Source organism: Acomys minous (assembly GCF_964271855.1).
Source record: "Acomys minous genome assembly, chromosome: 4".
In the NCBI taxonomy this organism is placed as follows: domain Eukaryota; kingdom Metazoa; phylum Chordata; class Mammalia; order Rodentia; family Muridae; genus Acomys; species Acomys minous.
In genome coordinates, this window is record NC_140486.1 from 6,237,545 (window position 1) to 6,260,973 (window position 23,429).

Below are 23,429 nucleotides of genomic sequence, written 5' to 3' on the forward strand. Positions count from 1 at the left end.
CTAAGATCAAAAATTAAAGTGACACTACATACTGGCGAGGATGTGGAGAAAGGGGAACATTCCTTCATTGCTGGTGGGAATGCAAACTTGTACAACCACTTTGGAAATCTATCTGGTGCTTTCTCATAAAACTGGGAACAGGGTTTCCTCAAGACCCAGCTATTCCACTCCTTGGAATATACCCAGAAGATGCTCCACCACACAAGGACATATGCTCAACCATGTTCATAGCAGCCTTATTCATAATAGCCAGAACCTGGAAACAACTTAAATGTCCCTCAGTCAAAGAATGGATGAAGAAACTGTAGTACATTTATGCTATGGAATACTACTCAGCTATTAAAAACAAGGAAATCCCAAAATTTTTGGACAAATGGATGGAACTAGAAATTATCATACTGAGTGAGTTAACCCAGAAGCAGAAAGACTCACATGGTATATACTCACTTATAATTGGACACTAGCCCAAAAGGCAAGTACCATGAAAGTCTTCACTTACCAGGAGATTGGGATAGATGTGAGAACATCTTATTGGGACCCTAGGTGAGAGAAATATAGGGGAATGGGAAAATAGAAGGACCCAGAGGGTCCTAGAAACCTACAAGAAGAACAATATGACAGGCAGATCTGGGCCCAGGGGACCTGCTCAAAATACTGCACCAACCAAGGACAATATGTGCAGTACACATTGAACCTCTACTCAGATCTAGCCAATGGACAGGACATTCTGCACAGTCATGTGGAGAGCGGGGACTGACATAGACATGAACTCTGGTGCCCCATATTTGACCACTTCCCCATGGTGGGGAGGCCTGGTGGCACTCAGAGAAAGGATAAGCAGGCTACCAAGAAGAGACTTCATAGATACCCTGTACCACATAGTGGAGGAGGCGGCCCCCCTCGGTCATAGACCTAGGGAAGGGGAATAGGGTGAAAGCCAGAGGGAGGAACGGGTGGATACAAGTGAAGGGAAAACAATTTAGATGTAATCTGAATAAATTAAATAATTAATTAAATAATTAAATAAATTTTTAAAAAGACCAAGCAAAATGGCAGTGCTGAGGAGGCCAACACAGGAACGTCCAAGTTCAAAGCCATCCCGGGCTACCTAAAGAGACCCTGTTTAGGTGTCACACACCTGTAATCTCAGAACTCTGAAAGCAAAGGCAGACAGATTTCTGTGAGTTCAAGGCCAGCCTGGTCTACAAAGTGAGTCCAGGACAGCCAGGACTATTACATAGAGAATCCTCCCCCCCACCCCCGCCCAAAAAAAGAGAGAGATGCTGTTTTTAAATTAATAATATCATCACACCAAAAGCATGACTAAGTGCTGGAAGCTTATTCACATTTGTTCATTGAATCCACATTTACTACTTGAAGAAAGGCATTAAATCAAGTGCTAATTTTAAAAACAGAATTGATTGTACGCTTATTATTGCATAACCTGCACCTGTGGACCATATGTGCCAAGAGAAGCTGTGACTCCACCCCGACACAAAACTGTCAACTTCAAACATCATGAGATGTGTGTGTGCGTGCATGCTTGTGCATGTGTGTGTACACATGTGTGTACGCGTGTGTGCATGTTTTCTTCCAGGCCAATTGTGTGGTTCTTAGCTGAAGTCAAAAGGTTGGTTACACCTAATGAGAATCCCGTAAGCAATTTTATTTTGTGCCATTCTGCTAGCCCATTTGTCAGATGCCAACAGCGAGGCTCCAGGTTCACCCAGGAGGCCAGTGGGGAGAGCTGGCCAGCGGCAGGCCTGAGGTGGAGTGCAGCAGCCCTGGCCACAGTGTCAATATCTCACACGGCAGAAACCTCAGTCTTTGCTTAGGAAAACAGCAATTTGTAAAGGGCAGTGCCAGAAGTAGATTTTTCTCTTGATGATGGTCACAAACTCCATCTCTAGTTATCTGTTTATCGGCCCTCTGCACATACGTGAACTCTGTGACGTCTCTTCTCCCAAGTGTGTGACCCACATCAGCCTCCATCTCTCACCACTTTATCATTGTCCTTCTGAACCCCGGACACTGGCGGGCAAAGTGCTTCTCTGCAAATCTTGTTAATTTACTTTCTTGGAGTTGAACCAGCTTAAAAAACAAAACAAAACAAACAAACAAACAAACAAACAAAAATCTTAAATACACGTAGCATGGCAGCACACTACAGTAAACCCAGCACTCACAATGCTGAGGCAGGAGGATGGTGAGCTTGGGCTACATAGTGAGAACAAGCCTCAATTTTTATTTTATTTTTGGTTTTTTGAGACAGGGTTTCTCTGTGTGGCCTTGGCTGTCCTGGACTCATTTTGTAGAGCGAGCTGACCTCGAACTCACAAGCAGTCTGCCTGCCTCTGCTTCCTGAGTGCTGGGATTAAAGGCGGGAGGCACCACCACCCAGCGCTGCCTCAAATTTTAAACAAACAAAACATATATATGTAAAACTTAGAAAGAAATCAGGCCAAGACAAATTAGAGAAAGTGAATGGAGCAGGACGCGTGGACTCAGCAGGAGTTGGCTAAAGACACTGCTGGCTGGTAAATTGGGGATCATGGAGATCCTCCTGTCAGCCTCCAGCCACGATGGAAGCGCATCCTTTACAAGATGTGAGCTGCCTGAGAATCCCCAGTGCTCTTACCAAAAGGGCAGAGTACTACTTTTTTTATGGAGGCAAAATAATCAACATAACTTAGCAAAACTGTACACTGACTATGTGAAAAGTGGGAGCCACTGCGAACAAGAACCGGAACTGCTAGCAGAACAAAGGGAACTGACAGGAGGGGGGAGGGGTGGCAAGGGGAGGGGGGGAGGGGTGGCAAGGGGAGGGGGAGGGTGGCAAGGGGAGAGGGGAGGGGTGGCAAGGGGAGGGGGTGGGGCCTGTGCGCCAAGTACTTTACCCGCCTGTATCCAAGTGTCCTTATGAAACCCAGGGCCATGTGCAACTAATATTTGTCAATTAAAAATTTTTTTATTACATTTGCTTGTTCATATCTGGTGAGGGGGCAGTATGTACGCCGTTCGTGGCTCAAGTGTGAGGCTCAGAAGACAACTAGGAGTTAGTTCTCTCAGACTCAGGACATCAGGCTTTGGGGCAACCACCTTTACTTGCTGAGTCACCCAGTCATCCAGTCACCCTGCGCATCTCTATATATATATTACATAAAAGAAAAAGCAAATGTGAAAATCGTTTAAGGTTGTTCTCAGGGTATGTCAGCATGGAGACAGGTTCTTAATAGCACAGATCCCGCCCCCAAGTAGCTGCTGATGCCGTCAATATTCTCAAACTATAGAATAACCTAAGACGTCTGAAATACCTGGAAGCCGTGCTCTCTCTTGCATTGCAAAAATGCTGGGCAAACTTTTGAAATCCCTTTCTGTTCCCTGGTGACGTTTTTATTTTGCCTATCTTTATAGAACACTGTTGGTACAGACCTAGGATTGTGTCTCTAAGCACAGGCGAGCACGCGCGCGCGCGCGCGCGTACACACACACACACACACACACTGCATCCATGTTGCCTGTGTGAGACCCTGCCCCTTTCTCTGAGGACCCGCCCAGAGAGAGCTCGCCTGGGCTGAGCTTCTGTCCCTGGGGCCAACTCCAGCAGGGAAGCTTCCTCCGGGTATGTCAGCACTTTTGACTTCACGCAGTTGAATTCCAGGGCTGACCAGCTTGGCCTCTTGCCTCCCGAGCCGCTCCTGGGTGTGCAGAGCACGAGGCCTTCGAGTAACTGCTGCCCGGGCAGGCTCCGGACAAACACTTTTCCCTTCTTTATTTCCTGCGGCTTAAACCCTTCGGCTTCTAGAAAGCCTTTATTTAAAATAAATACAGAAGAGATGTGCTTCGCTGTGAGCTATAATACAAAACAATCCTCCACTGAGTGCCGAACTCTGTTCAAACAAAGTTCACGGATGGGCTGACAAATTTACAAAAGCCAGGGACCCCAGAGAGGAGGGGCTGCCCCTCACCCGGGTCTCCCCGCAGCGCTGGGCAGGCCTGTCACCAGGCGCCAAGGGGGAGGGGCTGCGCAGTTGTCTCTTGGAGAGGGAGGCGGCTGCGGGGGCGGAGGGGGGCTTGCTCTGAGTTGCCAAAGTGGCCCTAAGTACGGGAACTGGAAGCCTTAAACCGAAGTGGTGGTCTCTGTGCCCCTTGTTCCCAGAGAGTAAATTACCCGCTCCAGCAGGGTGGAAAAGAGACCCTTCTAAGTCCCAACCCCTCCCCCGCAACCTTTTTTTTTTTTTAAGCTGCAAAGGAGCTGCTCCAGTTGTTAGCTCAGGGGCTTCTGAGTGGGGCAGAAAAAATGTTAGGCACACTGATGCTAAGCATCGGTTCTAGGTCTTGTGTTCTTTAGGAAACCTTCGAATACGGTTTTGCCGATATTTCCGGCTGTGGAAAACAGTCCTTTAGAACAACTACAAAAACGGGTTGGTTTTTTTTTTTTCAGAGTCGTAGTTATGAAGCATCTCATAGCTAAACTCCTTACCTTTCTCAGTGCCGGGGAAAGTTCAGTGTCCTTAAATCCAAAGGCAATCTCACACACATCCTGTATTACACTTTCTATCTGGCACACGAAAACACAAGAAGAATTTCAAAAACTAAACCACAGAACTGTAGACTCACGCAAGGACTGGAAAATCCTACAACCATAATGTGCTGTCCTACTGATGTCAGATGCCTGCTGATATCGAACTGACTCAACTGCGAGCTAAAATAAGCCTTTCTTCTATTGAAATTTATTATCTCAAGTGTTTGTTTTAGTAACAGAAAACCAGCATGTAGACACTAAACCGTTTTGTTATTGAACTGTGGGGGGGGGGAATGAAATTCAAAGATTAGCTAAAAAGCTTGAAGTGTCTCAGTAAAAAGTTACTTCAGAGAATATGTCTGCATGGCAAATAATTCACCTTCTAAATTTTCTTTTTGAGACAGGTTTCTCTGTGTAGCCTTGGCTGTTGTGGACTCACTTTGTAGACCAGGCTGGCCTCGAACTCACAGAGCTCATCTGACTGCCTCTGCCTCCTCAAGTGCTGGGATTACAGGCATGCACCACCACACCTGGCTACCATTTGTTGTTTTTTTTAAAATTATAAGTCAAGACAGAACTTGGGAGGCAGAGGTAGGCAGATCTCTATGAGTTCAAGGCCAGTCTATAAAGCGAGTTCAAGAACAGAGAAACCCTGTCTCAAAAACAAAAACAAAAATTATAAATCAGATTAAAAATTGAAACAACAAAAACAAATGTTTAGTCATTACCAAAAATGAAAAAAAAATTACTTTGGAGAGTGTACACTCAGTGGCAGAACTACCATGTGTGAGACCTTGAGTGGACCTCCCAGCATTGCCAGGGAAACCTCTTTTCCTTTTGTGGTCATCCAGAAGTGAAGGATGCCCGCACCGCAAGGGAGTTTAAAGGCCAAGATCTACTTCTATTACACATAAAGATATTCACTTGCTACTCAAGCATAGTATGTAGAGGACACCATTGATATGAAGGAAGTGACAATACATTATAGGTGACAAGTTACAGGGTGGTAAAAAATAAGGCCTTGGCAGGGCAGTGGTTGGCGCATGCCTTTAATCCCAGCACTCAGGAGGCAGAGACAGGTGGATCTCTGTGAGTTCGAGGCCAGCCTGGTCCAGGACAGCCAAGGCTACACAGAGAAACCCTGTCTCAAAAAACAAAACAAAACAAAACAAAAAACACAAAGCCTTGAATTCGGAGATGTCTCCTAGTGGAAGACACTGCTGTTTGCGTGGACAGCCATATGTCCCCACAACAGCATAGCCCATATAAAAGCTAAAACTCCGGGCCATGGGTTAGCTTCTCAGTGACACTATCAATTAAAAGCAGGCTTGTCTTGAACTCATATGTGTTTCTAAGATTTATGGATCTCTGTGATTCTTAAAAGCTATGTGCCCCATCTGTAGGCTGTGGAGAAGAGTCGTTGCTCTGGCTGTTCCAGGACGGTTGTCTTGTGAGACAGCACACCACCTTGAGCAATACCCTGCATAGTTCTTTGTCGAAAGGGATACTGAAAAAAATGACCACAATGTTGAGTGGCAAACCAATATGTTTTCTCACACACGCAAAAAAAAAAAAAAATGTAGCTGTGACAAGCTGTAAACTTGTGACATTTCTGGATAGATTGGTCTATGAATTAATGTCACATGCATGCATGAATATAACTTCAACAGGGTTCATGTAAGGAATAATGTTTGGAGATACAGCAAAGGCTGAGGACCACAGGGAACACAGCACCTAGCATCATAAGGCAGTTCAGTGTACAACCTAAAATATTAATTCACATTGAGTCATGGCACTTGGCCCTGTCACAAACATTAAACACATATGACAAGCAGAGATGAAGGCGCTCATTCATTCGACTAAAACTGGTTGTTCACACGGTGCGTATTTGCTCTTGTGCTGTTTTTAGTCTCCATGGACAGGGACTATGCTTTAGTGTGAATACAGCAGAGAGACCATGCCTCACACAGCGACTTTGCCAAGCTGTCCATCTTGACTAGGTTCCCACACCCTCCATCTTAGTGGCTGAAGAGTTTCTTGGGCCCACCAGCCATCACACTGGCTCCCACTTCCATCCTATAAGCTGTAAACCTTGTATATGGCCATTGACCACAGGACACTAGCTGGAAGCCTGGTCTTGGAAAAGAGTAAAGAGAGACCTTAACGCAGTATGATGGCCCAGTCTCTGTGCTTATCTGTCTGCAAACAGTATGGCTCTGCAAGAGGACACAAGGGGACATTTGCTAGGGGAATGGGAGCTTCTGGCAAAAGGAGTCCAGACTCAAGTGTCCTTTGACTTTTCCTGGAACACAGTCATCCAGAGTGGTAGTGGTTTGGGACACCAGGAACTGGTCTTTTTGCCTTCTGCCACATGAGGACATGAAAACTCCCTTTCTGGAACTCACATTCCTTGATCTGGGAATTCCATTCTCCAGAATCATGAAAAATAACTGTGTGTTGTTCAGAAATCCCCCCAGCTGGTAGGAATTTGTTTGAGCAGCGCAGAGAGACAGAAGAAGCCCACAACCCAAAGCAGCTGCCACTGCAGGGAGTGTGTGTTAACCCTGAGCTGCCAGCTGGTCCCAGAGAGGGAGCAGGCAGTACTCAGCAATTGTTCAGCCTGTCTGGAGGGGAGCACACTGGTCTATTGAGGGGACCCCCAGCCTTCCAGGCCTGGCTCTACCATTAGTGACACCTGAACTTAAAAACATCCATGCAAAACACAGAAGGAATGCTGTGGCTAGGGTTACTATTGCTGTGATGAAACAGCATGAGGAGGAAAGAGTTATTTGACTTCCTTATCCGGAAGTCAGGACAGGAACCTGGAGGCAGGAGCCGATGCAAATGCCATGGAGGGCACTGCTTACTGGCCTGCTCCAAGTGGCTTGCTCAGTCTGCATTTTTTATAAAACCCAGAACCACCAGTCTATGGATGGCACCACCCACAATGCTCTGGGACCTCACCATCAAACTAAGAAAATGCCTTACAGCTAGATCTTCTGGAGGCATTTTCTCAATTTTTGTTTTGTTTACACAGGGTTTCTCTGTGTAATAGCCTCAGCTGTCCTGGAACTCTCTTTGTAGACCAGGCTGGCCTCGAACTCACAGAGATCCGCCTGCCACTGCCTCCCGAGTGTTGAGATTAAAGGAGTGCGCCACCACACCCAGCTCATTTTCTCAACTAAGATTCCCTCATTTCAGAAAACTCTAGTTTGTATGTCAAGTTGACATAAGACTAGCCAGCACAAATACCTAAGACAAGTAGCATAACTTAAAAGGGGACCTAGGAAATGCATGCAGGCCCTTAAATCCATCTTAGATGCCTTAGCGATAGGGAAGGTCAAAGTCACAATGCGGGCATATCCCAACTAGAGTGACTGGTGGGACTGTGGCAAATGGTGGTGACCACAGCCGGTGTGAAGCCACTGTCTCCTACACTGCTGCTGGTGTGAAGCCACTGTCTCCTACACTGCTGCCAAGGTGTGAAGCCACTGTCTCCTACACTGCTGCCAAGGTGTGAAGCCACTGTCTCCTACACTGCTGCCGGTGTGAAGCCACTGTCTCCTACACTGCTGCCAAGGTGTGAAGCCACTGTCTCCTACACTGCTGCCGGTGTGAAGCCACTGTCTCCTACACTGCTGCCAAGGTGTGAGATGCAGACAGTGCTGGGGATCAGGCTATTGGCGACAATATTAGAGTTTCCATGCGACCCAGGAACTCCACTCTTGGGATTATTCCCAGCAGAAATGAAAACGTACTTGCATAAAAATTGTATACAAGGCTTTACATGCAACTGTTCTAATGAGCCTGAGTGAAGACAGTCTTAACGTCCATGGTGATTGAAAAGATGTGATTGATGTGTTCAATGGTATCCCATCACATGGGGAAAAAAGGAGAGAGAGAGAGAGAGAGAGAGAGAGAGAGAGAGAGATGGATGGAGGGAGGGAGGGAGAGAGGGAGAGATAGAGAGCACGCTGCAGCAAAGGTGAACCTTTTACAGTAACATATAACATGCCAGAAGCCAGCACAATGTGAGGACATTCCATCAACACAGAGTCTCCAGGGCAGAGCAGCTTAGAGAACCAGGAGGAGATTTGTGGTTGCTGAGCATCTTAATTAGGTTTCTGTTGCTATGATAAACACCAAAGACAACAGCAGGGGTGAAAAACATCTTATCTGTCTTAAACTTTGATGCCACAGTCCACTACTGAGGGTAGGAACCCACACGGGAACATGGAGGCAGAAGCTGCTGTAGAGACCATGGAACTTGCTGGCTTGCTTTGCATAACACTAGTGATGCTCCACCTAGCCACAGATGTGGGCAAAGCCAGCAGGAAGTGCAAGGTGCAGCACCTTGTCCTGTCTATCACAGACCCCAAGAACGGACATTCCTTCAGCTGCACTCAGCGAGCCCACGGGAGCACATTGGATGTGCCTCCTCCCTTCTTTCCATAGCTGTGGGTGGGAAGTGTTTACCCCCGCACGCATAGCTTCTGGCCTGGATTGCTGGGCGCGTTTTTTGTATTTTGGTTTTTCGAGACAGCGTTTCTCTGTGTAGCCTTGGATATCCTGGACTTTCTTTGTAGACCAGGCTGGCCTCAAACTCATAGCAATCCACCTGCCTCTGCCTCCCGAGTTCTGGGATTAAAGGCGTGCACCACTATGCCTGGTTATGCTGGGCGGGTTCTTAACCCATGTGGCTACTACACAAGAGACCCCGGCAAGCGATATTGAGGAGCCGTGGGGTCTCTCACCCTATTTCCCTTAATGGGTACAACTGTGTGCCCTGCTTTCCAGCATCTCGGCTGGGTTAGAACTGGCTTGGGCAGTGGGTTCAAATCCAGCCACTGAGGGAGGGTCGGCCTTCCAACTCTCTCTCACCTTGAATGACTTACCTTTGTTTCCAGTTCCACTGGCTTTTTTTTTTAATATAATAAAAATACATCTGGCATCAGTCTCATTTAAAATAAATAATTAAATAAACAAATAAATAAGCTGAGGTCCTCACTGACCCCAGAGAGATGTGCTGACGCATTGAGTGATGGGCAAATGGCCTTCATCCTGGGCGAGAGCTGTCTCTGCAGCAGGAAGAGACTAAGTCCTGGGTGCGCTAACCTCCACAAAGTGTGTGTGTGGCAGCACTAGGGTATCTCAGCATTTGCTAATTTTTTTCTGGGGTTCACAGCACACGGAGATGGGATTTAGGAAGGAAGAAACAATGTGTCCGAGGTTGGACAGGAGCAGCCCTTTTTGTATGGCTTCCTCATTGTCTTTGTTGTTTAAGCACACTGTTGTGTAAGTGTGCAGACAGGAAGCCACTTACACAGGAGCTTGCCCAACAGCAGACTGAGTTTCACACACTCAGATGGGCTCCTGTTTGGAGATTGCTATATGTTTCAGTTTTGGGAACTACACTCAATATTGTGTTCTCTGAGAAGAACATTCTCAGGACTTTAAAAGAAGCTGGGAGGTCGGGGGAGCTGGTTTCATGGGTAGGATGGCTTGCTGAGCTGGGAGGTCAGGGGAGCTGGTTTCATGGGTAGGAGGGCTTGCTGAGCTGGGAGGTCAGGGGAGCTGGTTTCATGGGTAGGAGGGCTTGCTGAGCAAATAAGAGAACTGGAGTCCGAATCCTCAGGACCCAAGTCAAAGCCATGGGCTCCTCTAACTCCAGTGCACGGAGGTAGAGACAGGTGCATCATGGGAGCTCTCAGGCCAGCTGCCCTAGGCAAAATGTCTTCCTACGGTGTCTGCATGTGTGCACAGGCATTTACACCTGTACACACATCTGTGTATACACCCTATCTCCCCACTATGCATGCATACACATGAAACAAGAAGCTGGGACCATTCTGTATAAAATTTCCTGGGTTCCTAATTGCTTGCTTGGGCCTACAAACAAAATAATCTTATAATTCCTCTTGCTTTCTCTTTCTTTCAAAATCATAAAAACCTTGCAGTCAGCAGTAGGAGATAGAGTGGCTGAGCAAGCAGGAAGTACCTGTTGTAAGGTTTCTGCCGAGTTCTGCACGGCTGTAAGCTAATAGGAATCTTTGTGCACATAGGAAAGGGTCCGCTTAAAGACCAGCCTGCCCATCTGCCCTGGCTGGCCAGAGAGGGAGCCCTCCCTCCACCCTGTCCCAGAGAGGCCGGGTGGCTCTCCGCTGAGTCCCTTTTTGGTGTGTTTAGTTTTGTTTGTTTGAAGATTACACACACACACACACACACACACACACACACACACACACACATTCCTGAAAAAAAAACACTGATGTAAAACATATTTGTGATTCAGTATGCAGCTCATGTTTTGTAATCCCAAGATTTGGGAGGCCGAGGCAGGAGGAGGATCCAGGGGAGGCTACTCTGGGCTGCAGTAGGAAACAAACAAAAGGAAAAACCTGTCAAAGACAAACACATTAGTTGCTCCCGGATTCAGCCTGTCCTCCCTGTGTACCTGAGACCAACCCGCAGAGATTCAGAAGGCGGTGTTGGGGGATGTTACGAATCTGTTAGGTTTCATCCACACACTGAAGTTAAGTGATGTTCCGGGCCTCTCACTCAGAGTAGCCCCCTTTTGCTCATCTCAGATAAAACAAGGACCTGATGGGGAGGGATGTGAAGGAGGCCTTAGGTGCTACCACTCCTCAAGCTCACTGCTCACAGGCTAAAGTTGAAGGCAGCAGCCCCAAGCAGGAAACGCTTGCTCCATGCCTCTCTCCTCTTGCCTGCCCCCCTCACCACCACCCTGCCCGTGCTGGACGGGGAAGATGGCTTCTGTTAGACACTAAAATGACCTCTGCAGCCAACTCCACACAATAATGGCTCACCCCACCCCACCCCGCCACTCCCGCAATTTTGATTTTAACACAGAGCATGTAGCAGCCATTTGAGCAAGTAAATAATATCTCCTTTTTAAAAATTACTTTCAACTGGCCAGATCTCAAATTTCTGACAAAATTTAAAAGGATATAATGTCTAATGCCTGGGAAGAACCAACTACATCTTTCTATGTTGGCTTCAAATAGGCAGTTTGCATATAGCATACTAATTTGTGTCTTAGCAAATTTTATTATGGCCTACCACGATTTCAAAGCCACACAAAGACAAGGGGAAATATATCACATTATTTCCAAACAAAATCCACTGCCACCTAATTCCCTGTGACTGGCTTTGATTCACTTTTACTCTTCAAGACAGTTCATGAGGAGTGTGAATTTTGGTAGTAATAGTAAATCATTTTTAGAGGTTATTTGTACAAATAAAACTTAGCCATAATTAATTTATGGGTAGTGTGGTCTCTCACTTGGACCGTAGTCATGTGGCCTTTGCAATGACATCCCCAAGCCTTGCTTTGAAAGCCTGATGGGCCGACATCTAAATTCAGGAGGCATTCCAGTTAGGCACTACAACTTGGCTAAAACCAGCTTCTTCGTTTGTATAATTTGCTGAGTTCTCAGAGTCTGCTGAAGGTTTGCCTGGTCTACTGACTGAGGAAAGTCACTGGAAAACCTGGCTAGGCCCATTTGGCATGAACACCTTAGCTTGTGTTCTGTTTCTGCATTTTCTGAGAAACCAAGAAGAAAATCATGGTTCTCCGGACACCTAAGCCTGTCTTCCCCTCATTTCATTCAAGTAACCAAACACCACAGACACATGGCAGCCCTGAGACACACATGACGTAAGAATTAGTTTCCAGATTTACAAGTGAACTCTGAGAACCGCAAGAGTGCCCACTCCCGGTTAGACAGCTCACTATGTAGGCTGGCTGCCTTGGCCTCCAGACTGGGTACATGTGAACGCAAATATGCCCTCTGGTGACCTCAAAGCAGGGCAGTGAATCCACCGGAGCCGCAGTTACAGGTGTTTGTGAACAGCTGGGTGTGAGTGAGCGGAACCGAACTCAGGCCCTCTGTAAAAACAAAAAGCGCTCTTACTCACTGGACACTTCTCTGGCCTCCAGGGTTAGCTTTTAATGTGCAAGTTAATATTCCAAGTGAGTGGCCAGCTTTCCTTTTGCTACCATTATTTAGCCCACGTGATATGCTGGAGTGGGTGCCGGCTGAGTCTGGGCTCCAGCCACAGCTAGGTCATGGGTGTCCCCGCCACTCCCCCCACCCCTCGACTTTTAGCAGAGAGCAGAGAATGCCAGAAAGAATTTGAATTTCCACCGAAACGCCACCATCTCGCAGAAGTTAATGATTAGCGTTAATACTGCAAGGCCTGCGTCTCAGCCGAGAAGAAAAGGACGAGGTGAGCCAAGGAGCCCGAATAGCGTCCCCTCCTCGAGGCTGCTGTGTGTGGTCCTCTGAAAAAAGGATAGGGACAAGACAATCTAGGGCTTAGATGCTCAGAAGAAACAATCTGTGAGGTCCTGGTGAACCGGGGTGGGGGTGGGGCAGGGGGGAATGAGGCAGGGGGGGGTGGGGGGGGGGAGGAATGGAGTAGACATGACAGTTCATTCCGTTGTGTGGAAACCTCCGCCCTACTGCAGCTTTCCTTAGGGTTAGCAATTGCCTCTCAGATCTTAAAGATCACATACTGGTTTCCCCTCAAGGCTACCTACCTAGAAGTTTCTTGTCGACTGTACTTTTTATAGCTAAATGTGTAGTTTATAACTCTAACAGTATTTTAAGCTATAATATTACAAATTTGGGTGTACTTCTGTCTCTGCTTCAACAAGCGACGTTCTTTTGCACATGGTATCTATATTATGGCATTTTTTTTTTTGGCTAATATTTCTTCTTAGACGAAGGTCTCTTCCCCCCTCCTCCCTTAAAAAAAATGAATTGCTGAGGTAGGCAAGATGGTTCAACAGGTATAGGCCATGCAAGCCTGACTGCCTGAGTTCAAACCCTGAAAGGAGCACATGCGAAGAGCTGGGTACAGTGGTGAGACCTGTGACCCCGGAATCCTATGGGAAGGTAGGAGGGTCATCCTGGGACCCACGGACAATGAGAACGGCAGAAATAAGAGACAAACAAAGCGGAAGGAAGGAACCTGCTTCTGAAAGCTGTCCTCTGACCCCCACACGTGTCACATGCTCTCGAATTCATACATCATATGATGATGATGATGATGATGATGATGATGATGATAAATAAAAATGAAATTGCTTACAATTTTAAAGCGATTTCCTTCTGGCTGCCTTGGTGTATTTTTTGTTTGTTTGTTTGTTTGTTTTTCTGTTTCTTCTGTCAGTTTATTTATAATAGAATACAGGACTGATTTGCAAGGACTATCACAGTCAACAGGGAACTCTGGTAGTAAGGAGTGACTCCTAAATGAATCCCAAGAATTTCTTTCATTATCTCAGCCACAGTGACTATATGAAAGGACACCATTGATTTCCGGTCATGCCAAGGGAATACACTGTTTAAAAACCTTTGAAACTTAAGCTGCATGTAAACTAACGACTATATCCTCTTTTCAGGGCATTTCCATAGCTGACAATGGAGGCTGAGATTTCATGAAAAGGGGGTTTTAAAGGAAGATGGCATCTGGGAGGAGTGATGGAGGGCCAGTGACACCAGGGCACACTCTAACCTTCAAACGCCATCCCTGCTTTTAACCAGCTCGGGGAACTGGTGAACAAGGCCTGAATTCTTCCTGATGACCGTCTGTCCAGGTTCTCTGTGTCTGGTAACAGGGAGTAGAAGTGGAAAGTTAAGAAGAGGAGGCTTGGCAGCAGCCCAGGGTTTTAAAAGCTAGCGAAGTGTGTTGCTCCTGGAGACCGAGGCTTAGAAGCCTATGAAAGCTGAATTTTCTGAAAGACCAACTACAAGATAGCAAAAAAAAAAAAAAAAAAAAAAAAGCCACCAGACATCCGTGTCAGTGCGACAGAGACCATTTAAAAACTCACATGATTTACAGTAATCCCAACAGTCATTCCACAGCAGCAATACTGACAAAGTTGGGAGACTTCATTTCCTGATGTGCCTGTCTTCTGTAGCTCATACTCTGCTTAAGGACACTAAAGCAAGGCCTTTCCTTGTCTCCCAGGTTGCTAGGAAACAGGTGTTTCAGTTGCGTGATATTATATAGATGAGCTGAGTCTCTGCCAACAGCCCCTTTTGCAGCCGTCCTGTGTCTTCCCACAAGGCACTGCCATTATGACCTTTTAGTGCTTCTCCGGGAGTTCTGCCTTGGGGTGTCCTTTGTCTTATGCTGGAACCCCCAGGTGCACCCACCCAATCCTCCCCTTGCAGTGACTTAGGCGCCTTAGGTTGTGTGTGTGTGTATGCATGTACACATGCATCTACAGTATCTATCATGTGTATATGATACATATGTGCACATCGTATGTGTGCATGGTTACCTGTGAGTTGCCCTGCAGGGTGTGTAGAAGACAGAGGACAATCTTGGGTATGGTCTTCACTCTCCACCGTGTTGTAGGAAGACGGGGTCTTTGTTGCTTGTTTCGGGGGGCCCCTGAGCATCTGTGGATTCTTTTGTCTCGCCTCCCATTATCTTACGTCAGGAGCACTTTGCCCGTTGAGACATCTCTCCAGTCCATGGGAGCCTCCTATTTTAAAAAAGGCCATTTGTCCAAGTCAATAACCAAGACTGACAATAATTTGTACAATTACCTAGCTGGGTATCTGTCTAGGCAGACCTGCACAGTCCTCTACAGCAAAGGAAAATGCCTGCTTGGGAAAGCGCACCAAGCGGATCCAGTTGAGGAGAGTGAAGCGAACGTTAGGATTTTCTTTCACCGTGATTTCTTTATCCTCTTCCCCTTCCTCCTCTTCTTGTCTCTCTCTTTTTCTTTTTTTCTTTTTCTATTCTTTTCTTTCTTTCTTTCTTTCTTTCTTTTTCTTTTTTTTTTTTTTTTTTTTTTTGAGACCAGGTTTCTTGTATCCTAGACTGGCCTCACACTCTTCTTGCAGCAAAGACTGATCTTGAACTTCTAATCCTCCTGATCCTACCTCCCATGTACCACCTAATACATGCTGGGTAGCTAGGTAGCATGTACCACCTAATACATGCTGGGTAGCTAGGTAGCATGTACCACCTAATACATGCTGAGTACCTAGGTAGCATGTACCACCTAATACATGCTGGGATTACAGGCATGTATTGACACCCCCAGTATATGTGGTGCTGGGGATGGAACACCCGGGGCTCTGAGCACCAGACAAGCACTCCTCCAACTGGGCAACCTTTTCACCTGTGCTTTCTGTTGTGAAACATCCTCCAAGGGAAGCTAATGTGCTCGGTTGTCTTAAACTCCCCTGGAGAGTGGAGGTAGAGAATGACCTTCCGTGATGGAAGACATGCTGCCTGCTAAAGTCATTGCTACTAGTAATTTTGCATAAATATAACAAAATAGCAACTGTGAAAACCAACAGATTGATATTTTTCCAGAAAGCCTGGTAGGAAGCGCCCAGGTTTTCTATGGCTGAGGCCTATGAACAGTGGCTGTTCCAGACAGTTTTTAAATCCACTGAAAAGCCGGTACGAACACAGCAATCCACTCATATGACAGAATTCAATTGCATTTTGTAAGAAAGCATTGATATGTCACAAGCGTTGGGCAGAAAGAATAAATATAATTTCCTAATCGAAGCCATAGTTCAAACCTCAGCCCGAGCACTGCCTTTACCACAATGACAAGATTAATTAATACTCCGTTGCCATAAAAGTTTTGCACTTAGAAAATCTTTTCAGATTCCCCATTTAAAAATCTCACTGTCATCCTTAAATGATGATCACTTATTTCTTTATCAAATATGTGTTCAATTGTTTTGTTAGTCTCCCTTGGAGACTGGTCAGGGCTCTTTAACCGAAACGGAGCACACCATTAAAAAGTACTAGAAACGGAAAACAGAAGGGAGTTCCAAAAAAACAAAGCTGAGAGGCTCAGATACTCAGACAAGCAGTTCTCTTCGTAACCAAGTCCTGTGTGATAACTGATTTACTAATTCTCAGAGAAATTGACCAGGCCAGCGCATCTGACAGCCCTAGAGAAACAGCTCTTGTTACGCAGCCCACACGTGACACCTGGGGCGGCTCTGCTCGCCAGGGAATATCGTGGCTGCCTTTGCCCTCTGGTTTGGCTCTGCCGTTTCCTTTTGTAACAATAAGACTATTCGTTAGGGCTCAGGACAGGGATATTTCCACAGACGGACTCCTGAGTGCCCCCCCCCCATTTCCACTAAGGATGCTGTACATGCCAGCTGGGTCCACACCATGTGCTGTTTTCCTGGGTGTGAAATATGTGTGGCAACTTTAAAGGACCTGCCACACTGGCCGCTGGCCTTCTGTCTTGCTGTCTGCAGTTTTACCTGCAATCTGATTGTTGTGGGCGGGGGTGGAGGGTGGCAAAGGGAAGGGGCTTGGAGTCCCTTTCTCCCCAGCACCCTGTTACCAACAGCATTTGTTTGGTTAGTAATTCTATCTCAGTCTGGACTTTTCCCATTCTAGGCGTTTGTTGCAGTGTATGCGTAACTGCATCCCCATGGCAACCAGAAAACAGGATGCTGGAGACTCCAGAGGGGAGTATGAAACCCTACCCTCCTCCTGCCTCTCGGGAGGGGCTGGCTAATTTATATGTCAAGTTAAGAGATGTGAGGACATCAGATCAAAGGGGGTCATAGGGCGCTCTTGCAACGGGAGATATTTATTGTGTTTAATATAAACACAAATGTGCCCAAGGAAAGAGAGGGAAACCTGAAGAGGCATGTGGACTGTGGTTAGTAAACAGAAATGACACAACAGAAAGCGGGCTAAAGTTAACAAGCACCTTAAAAAGCCGCCTTAGTTTAGACGGAGGGAAGAAAGGTAGCGGTCGCCTCGGCTGGAATTGAGAGCCCAGATCGAGGGGAAACACGGGTGGAGAGTCCGCACTGCATTTCAGAATCATTTTTGCAGCATCCCCTGCTTTGGATGTAGATTGCCAAGCATGTCGGAAACTTCTGGTTTCACTTCTTGCCTAGCCGCGTTGTTCCGAAGAACGCGTTTCACGCTAAGGGCTCACCGTCTCAGAGCCCTTACACAGCGTTGACTTTGAGGGTCTCCATGCCTGAGGACTCTGTCAGAAAAACACCTGTGCTCAGTCACCTGGGTTCTTGGTTCTGAGGCCAGGGGAAGCCCAGACCACTGAACTTCACAGATAATCCAAAAGCTCTGTTTTGCCCATATCTTCAAACTTCTTCCCCGTCTAACCTGTTACAGGAGGAGCTAACAAACAGGGCGAATGGATTACGTTGAACTCCACCTCCCTGAAGAGTGCCAGCCACTATAATGTCTTTCGTTGACTGATTCAGAACAAGAGCCAAAGATCAGCTATCTCTCAGACATTACATTACAGGGACTTCTCCAACAGTTAAAAAGGAGAAGATGAGCCGGGCGTGGTGGCACATGTCTTTAATCCCAGCACTCGGGAGGCAGAGGCAATCGGATTGCTATGAGTTTGAGGCTAGCCTCGTCTACAAAGCAAGTCTAGGACAGCCAGGGCTACACAGGGAAACCTTGTCTCAAAAAACCAAAACAACAACAAAACAAACAAACAAACAAAACCAAAAAAGGAGACGGTGATGTTTCTCGGAAGCTTGCTTACAACCAGGCCGTCTGAGGCACAGAATGGCTTTTCCTCACAAAACTAAGCTATTCCTTGTGTTTGGGGCCCAAGGCCATCCACAGAGTAAGTAGAGGTATCTGAACTACTTTTAGTGTTTTCAGGTCTTAACCAGCCCCTCTGGGCCTAAACTCTTGTCCTCCAAGCTCTAAGTTATTCTCACCCTTCAGCCTGAGGCCTTGTTTGTTTCTTTTTTAATTGAAGTTAAATTAACATAACTCCAAATTAACCTTTTGCTCCTTGCTGATGATCAAGGGGGCTACACAAGTACCCTACATCAGGGCTACACCTCCCAGCTTCAAATGAAACCAGTGTGTGTGTGTGTGTGTGTGTGCGCGTGTGTGTATGAATGTGTGTGCACGTCTGTTCAGGCACATGGAGAGGCCAGAGGTTGAAATTAAGATGTTTTGTCAGTTACTTTGCCACCTTGTTTTCTGAGACAGCTGGGGTTACAGGCTCAGTGGCCACATCTGGCTTTTAGGTACAGTCTAAAGAATTGAACTCAGGTTCTCAAGGCCCCAAATGAATCCTTTGAAAGTGTGCAGCTTGGAGCTGGAGAGAAGGCTTAGCAGTTAGGACCATGTGCTGCTCTTCAGAAACCCCGGGTTCGGTTCCCAGCACCCACATGAGGTTTACAGCCATCCGGAACTCATCTTTCAGGGGACCCTGCGCCCTCTTCTGACCTCCATGGATACCAGGCATCCACACAGTGCCCTTTCTTCTTCTTTTTTTTTTAAAGAGTTATTTATTCTATTTATTGCATATGAGTGCTTTATCTGCAGAAGAGGGTATCACACTATAGATCACACTACAGATGGTTGTGAGCCACCATGTGGTTGCTGGGAATTGAACTCGGGACCTCTGGAAGAGCAGGCAGTGTTCTTAACCAACCTCCTCTTGTGGTGGCACACACCTGTGGTCCCAGCATTCAGAGGCTGAAACAGGAGCATTTTAGGGAGTTTAAAGCTGGTCTGGACTACGTAGTAAAACCTGACTGAAAAACAACAGAAAAAAAAAACCAACGAAAACAATAGGGCTAGAGATGTGGCTCAGTGGTTAAGAACTCTGGGTGCTTTTTCAGAGGAGCCAAGTTCAATTTCCAGCACCCACATGGCAGCTCACAACTGTAGTGTCTATAGCTCCGGTTCCAGGGGAACTGTTTGACCCACTCACACAGATGTACATGTAGGCAAAACACCAATGCATACAACATAAAAACAAATAAATCACTAAAACAACTGGCCGGGCGTGGTGGCGCACGCCTTTAATCCCAGCACTCGGGAGGCAGAGGCGGGCGGATCACTGTGAGTTCGAGGCCAGCCTGGTCTACAAAGTGAGTCCAGGACAGCCAAGGTTATACAGAGAGACTCTGTCTCGAAAAACCAAAAAAAAAAAATAAAAAATAAAAAAAAAATAAAACAACTCACATACCCCCACTCATACACACCCACACACACCCACACACACCCGCACCCCCGGCTCTGAGAGAGGATTCTGTTTCATGGTCCCTTGTCCTGGTTTGCTCTCTTATCACTGTGGCAAACGCCCTGGCCTGAAGCAGCTTGGGGAGGGAAGGGTTTGTTTATTTGGCTTGCACATCCCAGAGCACATCCATCGCTGAGGAAAGTCAGGCCAGGAACTGAAGCAAAACCTTGGAGGCAGGGATCAAAGCAGAGTACGTGTAGGAGCGTTGCTTACCGGGTTGCTTTTTATATACTCCAAGACCACCTGGGCTGGACTCTCCACATCAGTAATTAATCAAGAAAATGTCCCCCACAATTTTGTTTACAGGCCTGATGGAGGCATTTTCTGAGTTGAGATTCCCTGTTCCCAAATGACTCCGTGTTGTGTCGAGTTGACAGGAAACTAAGTAGCACATCATGGGAGGTGAATCATAAAACACAATCAGACATAAACTAGGGTTTAATCTTCAGGAATCGGCCAACAGGGCTTGCTCTCTGCTCTGCCTCGGTCCTGTTAGGTTGTTTTCAAATCAGCAATTAAGGTAAGCAAACAAAGAGGTGCCACCCCTTTGTACGGTCCAAACCGCTTTTCCCAAAGCTTCTCTCCTTTCCTTTCTATACCTCCAGCTCCTGAGTACTCTAAGGACTTACCACCCACCTGAGCAGTGTAGCCCTTGAGCCTCATCGTCCACAGATCCCGAGAAACACACTCAGGATCCTGAGGGAGCCTACCACGTTCTGCCAGCACTCCTCCCTCAAGCCTGAGACCCTGCAGGCACAGGAAGACGATGGAGACAGGATGCGGAGTGGGTACCCTTCCCAGAAACAGGCCCTGCCCTGATCTCCTCAATAACCAAACGTAAATAATGCCACTACCCTGACTGTATAGACGGAATCACCACCTCATTAGTGTCCAAGTCAGGGAAGAAAATGGATGACACAGGAACTAAATGTAAAGATCAGACCTCATCTGGACTGCCTTTTCTGCTCTGTCACTCAAGGTCCAGCACATGCTATAAACTTCCTATACAGAGGGAAAGTCCTGTTGCTGGCCCTGTCCATGTGTGCAGTCACACTGAGAGTGCCAACATCGGTGTCGGAACCTCAGTGGCGATGTTTTCTTTCTTTTTGTTTTTGTTTTTGTTTTTCGAGACAGGGTTTCTCTGTGTAATAGCCTTGGCTGTCCTGGACTCACTTTGTAGACCAGGCTGGCCTCGAACTCATAGCGATCCGCCTGCCTCTGCCTCCCGAGTGCTGGGATTAAAGGTGTGTGCCACCACTCCTGGCTCCCACAGTGATGGTTTCAATGCTCAAGACAGATCCTGTAGTTCATGCATGTGAGTGCATGCTTGCAATCCCGCTTAGACAGGATGCTCCGGCCTATGTATGGATGCCTCACACACGGGAGCCCACGGGTGGTTCTCCTTTGGTTGTCTTTGCCATGCTGGTGATGGAATGCAAAGACTCACATGCTGGGGAAGGGCCACATGAGGGTCAAGCTTCCTTACCCAGGTGATGTTCAGAGTGCATCCTGCGCCCTGCTCTTGAGACATCTAAGATGTATTGAGGCGACTTTCTGCCTTGCATCAGTTACACCGCATTTCCTCACATCATCTTTAAAGTCAGGGATCCACAAACCACTCAACTTGATCCTTCCCAAGGAGCAGGCTGAATAAGTCTTCATTTAGCGTCACTGTCCCACTCCTCACCACAGCCTCCAAGCCTCCGGCTCCAACACAACAAAAGCCGTCTCTTTTACTTATCTGAAAGCTTCAAAGCAGAGCCACGGGACAGCCATGGGCCCTACCTGTGTCCTGCTAGCGGCCGGGCTCCTCCATGTCTCTGGCTGCCCAGCGTGGCACTTCAGTTCCTCTCCTGCTCATCAGGAATTCCCTTCCCCTCCAAGCTGACTCAGAGTTGGCGGGTCTGAAGGTTCCACAGTAGTCCCAGACACAGGGCATTTTCTGACCTCCTTCTCCTAGGCCCTTCGCTCTGCATATTAAGAGGGAGATTATTTTGTTTCCTTTCCCCTGGCTGTTTTTCCACATTCCATCTCAAGCTTTGGCAGAAGGGACTGCCTTCTTCCACTGTGTGCCTCACGCAGGACAGATGCCACATTCCCTCCTTGTCTCTCGGCTTTGCCGGTCCTCTTCTACCCTGGCAGCCCACTGGAGTGTTCTCTCCTTTGCTCCTCAGCGCTTTCCAGTGGGGACGCTGTTTATTCTGTCTCTCACCCTTGATCGCTAACTCTTAGAGGCAAGTATGAGACCTTTCGCTCTCTGTGACTCGGTGGGCATCGGGGACAAGGCTTTCTCTAGCGTCACGGGGAGCGTAGGGGATCTTCACAGTGGAGTTTTAAGCTTGGCTCATTTCATTTCAAAATAATCACTGCTTGACTTCCCTCCTCCCCAAGACAGGGTTTCTCTGTATAGCCTTGGCTAACCTGGACTTGCTTTGTAGACCAGGTTAGTCTCAAACTCACAGAAGTCCACCTGCCCCTGCCTCCCTGAATGCTGGGACTAAAGGTGTGCACCACCACATGCCCGGCTCACCATGCCCTGTGTTTGAGGAGGCCTGAGAGTCTGGATCCAGGATGAAGTCAGTTCCGGGACCCACCTTGTCAGCACAGTGGCTCCCTCTAGGCCAGAGGTGTGTGGCTGAGTGCTGACGATGGGTGTGACCCCTTGGTTCAAGCCATATCTAACGGTCACACTGCCACCAGCATCTGACTGTGCTTCACACATCTTCTGCTCCCAACAATGGCTTCCCCTGCTTTGGGGAATATGTCCCTTCATGTTGGTGTTTGTGAAGACAGGGACTTTATTGCCTACACCACTTAGAGATTCCACCATGTAAACACTGCAGCCTCCTGCAGTGTGTGGGACGTAGGTGGCTGATTCTCCATCCAGCAGTGTTGGCCAATTTCTTTATCTGAGCCAGTGGGATCGGAGACTAGACCACACTGGGCCTAGTCTGCGGATATTGTGTCCATTTCTATGGGTTGTGTGTGTGTGTGTGTGTGTGTGTGTGTGTGTGTATAAGTATGCTTGTGCTTTTATACTCTTCTATGTGGAGGCCAGAGGTCAATACCTTTTTATTGTTGTTGGTGGTGGTGTTCTCCATCTATTTATTTATTTTATTAAAATTTAGTTTGTTTGTTTTCTCTTTTGAGGCTGACTCTTGATATATAGCCTTGCTGGCCTGGGTCGCTCTCTGTAGACCAGGCTGAACTCTAACTCACAGAGATCTTCCTGCCTCCGCCTTTGCATGCTGAGATTAAAGCTGCACATTGCCACATCCTGTCTTCCATCTTATTTTGAGGTACGGGCTCTCCTTGCACCCTGGGAGACTGGCTGCCGAGAGGCTGGGGGCAGCATCCGTCCGGTCTTCACCTCCTCAGTGCTGTGTTACAGGCGCCCTTTACCATCCTCACCTTTTCATGTGGGTGCTGGGGATGTGAACTCAGGGGTCCTCATTTCCTTGATTCTAGCAAGGCCAGTGCTTTAATGCTTATCTAGAAAAGAGGGCAGCCTGGTTCGCCATCTCTCACTCCGCTGATCACCACACGCACTCTCAACCCACCAGGATGCCCTTCCTGTCCCCCAACACCCCATCCAGGGAATACAAGGGGCTGCCTTCCCCTACTCACACCTCTACACAGGCTCTCAGGAACAAGTTTGTGTAACAGCCCAAATATACCTTCAACATGACTTCTGGAAGAACAGGAGTGCAGCAGCCACCCCTACCATCCCCCTCAGGCCACATCTCCTCAGGCCACAATGGAGCCAGCCAATAGGCTTCAGCCTGCTTACCTCTGAAACTGCCTGGAGACATCCAGGACTTCTCTGGTCTGAGGAGCACAGCC

The 23,429-nt window shown here is 47.4% G+C and overlaps 1 protein-coding gene and 1 long non-coding RNA gene across 2 annotated transcripts in view; both read right to left on the bottom strand.

Moving 5' to 3' along the window:
• ZNF516 (zinc finger protein 516) overlaps nt 1-15,047 on the bottom strand; it is a 114,611-nt gene extending 99,564 nt beyond the window's left edge. Inside the window, exon 1 of the mRNA XM_084779381.1 lies at nt 14,841-15,047. The gene's annotated coding sequence lies outside the window, so the exon portion shown is untranslated. The remainder of the gene's footprint in view (nt 1-14,840) is intronic.
• A 2,076-nt stretch (nt 15,048-17,123) lies between these two features.
• On the bottom strand, nt 17,124-21,430 carry LOC311596173. Its single transcript, XR_014778748.1, has 2 exons — nt 21,073-21,430; nt 17,124-17,555 (listed from the first exon to the last, which is right to left on the bottom strand). It is a non-coding gene; the product is annotated as an uncharacterized lncRNA (long non-coding RNA).
• Nucleotides 21,431-23,429: the final 1,999 nt, after the last annotated feature.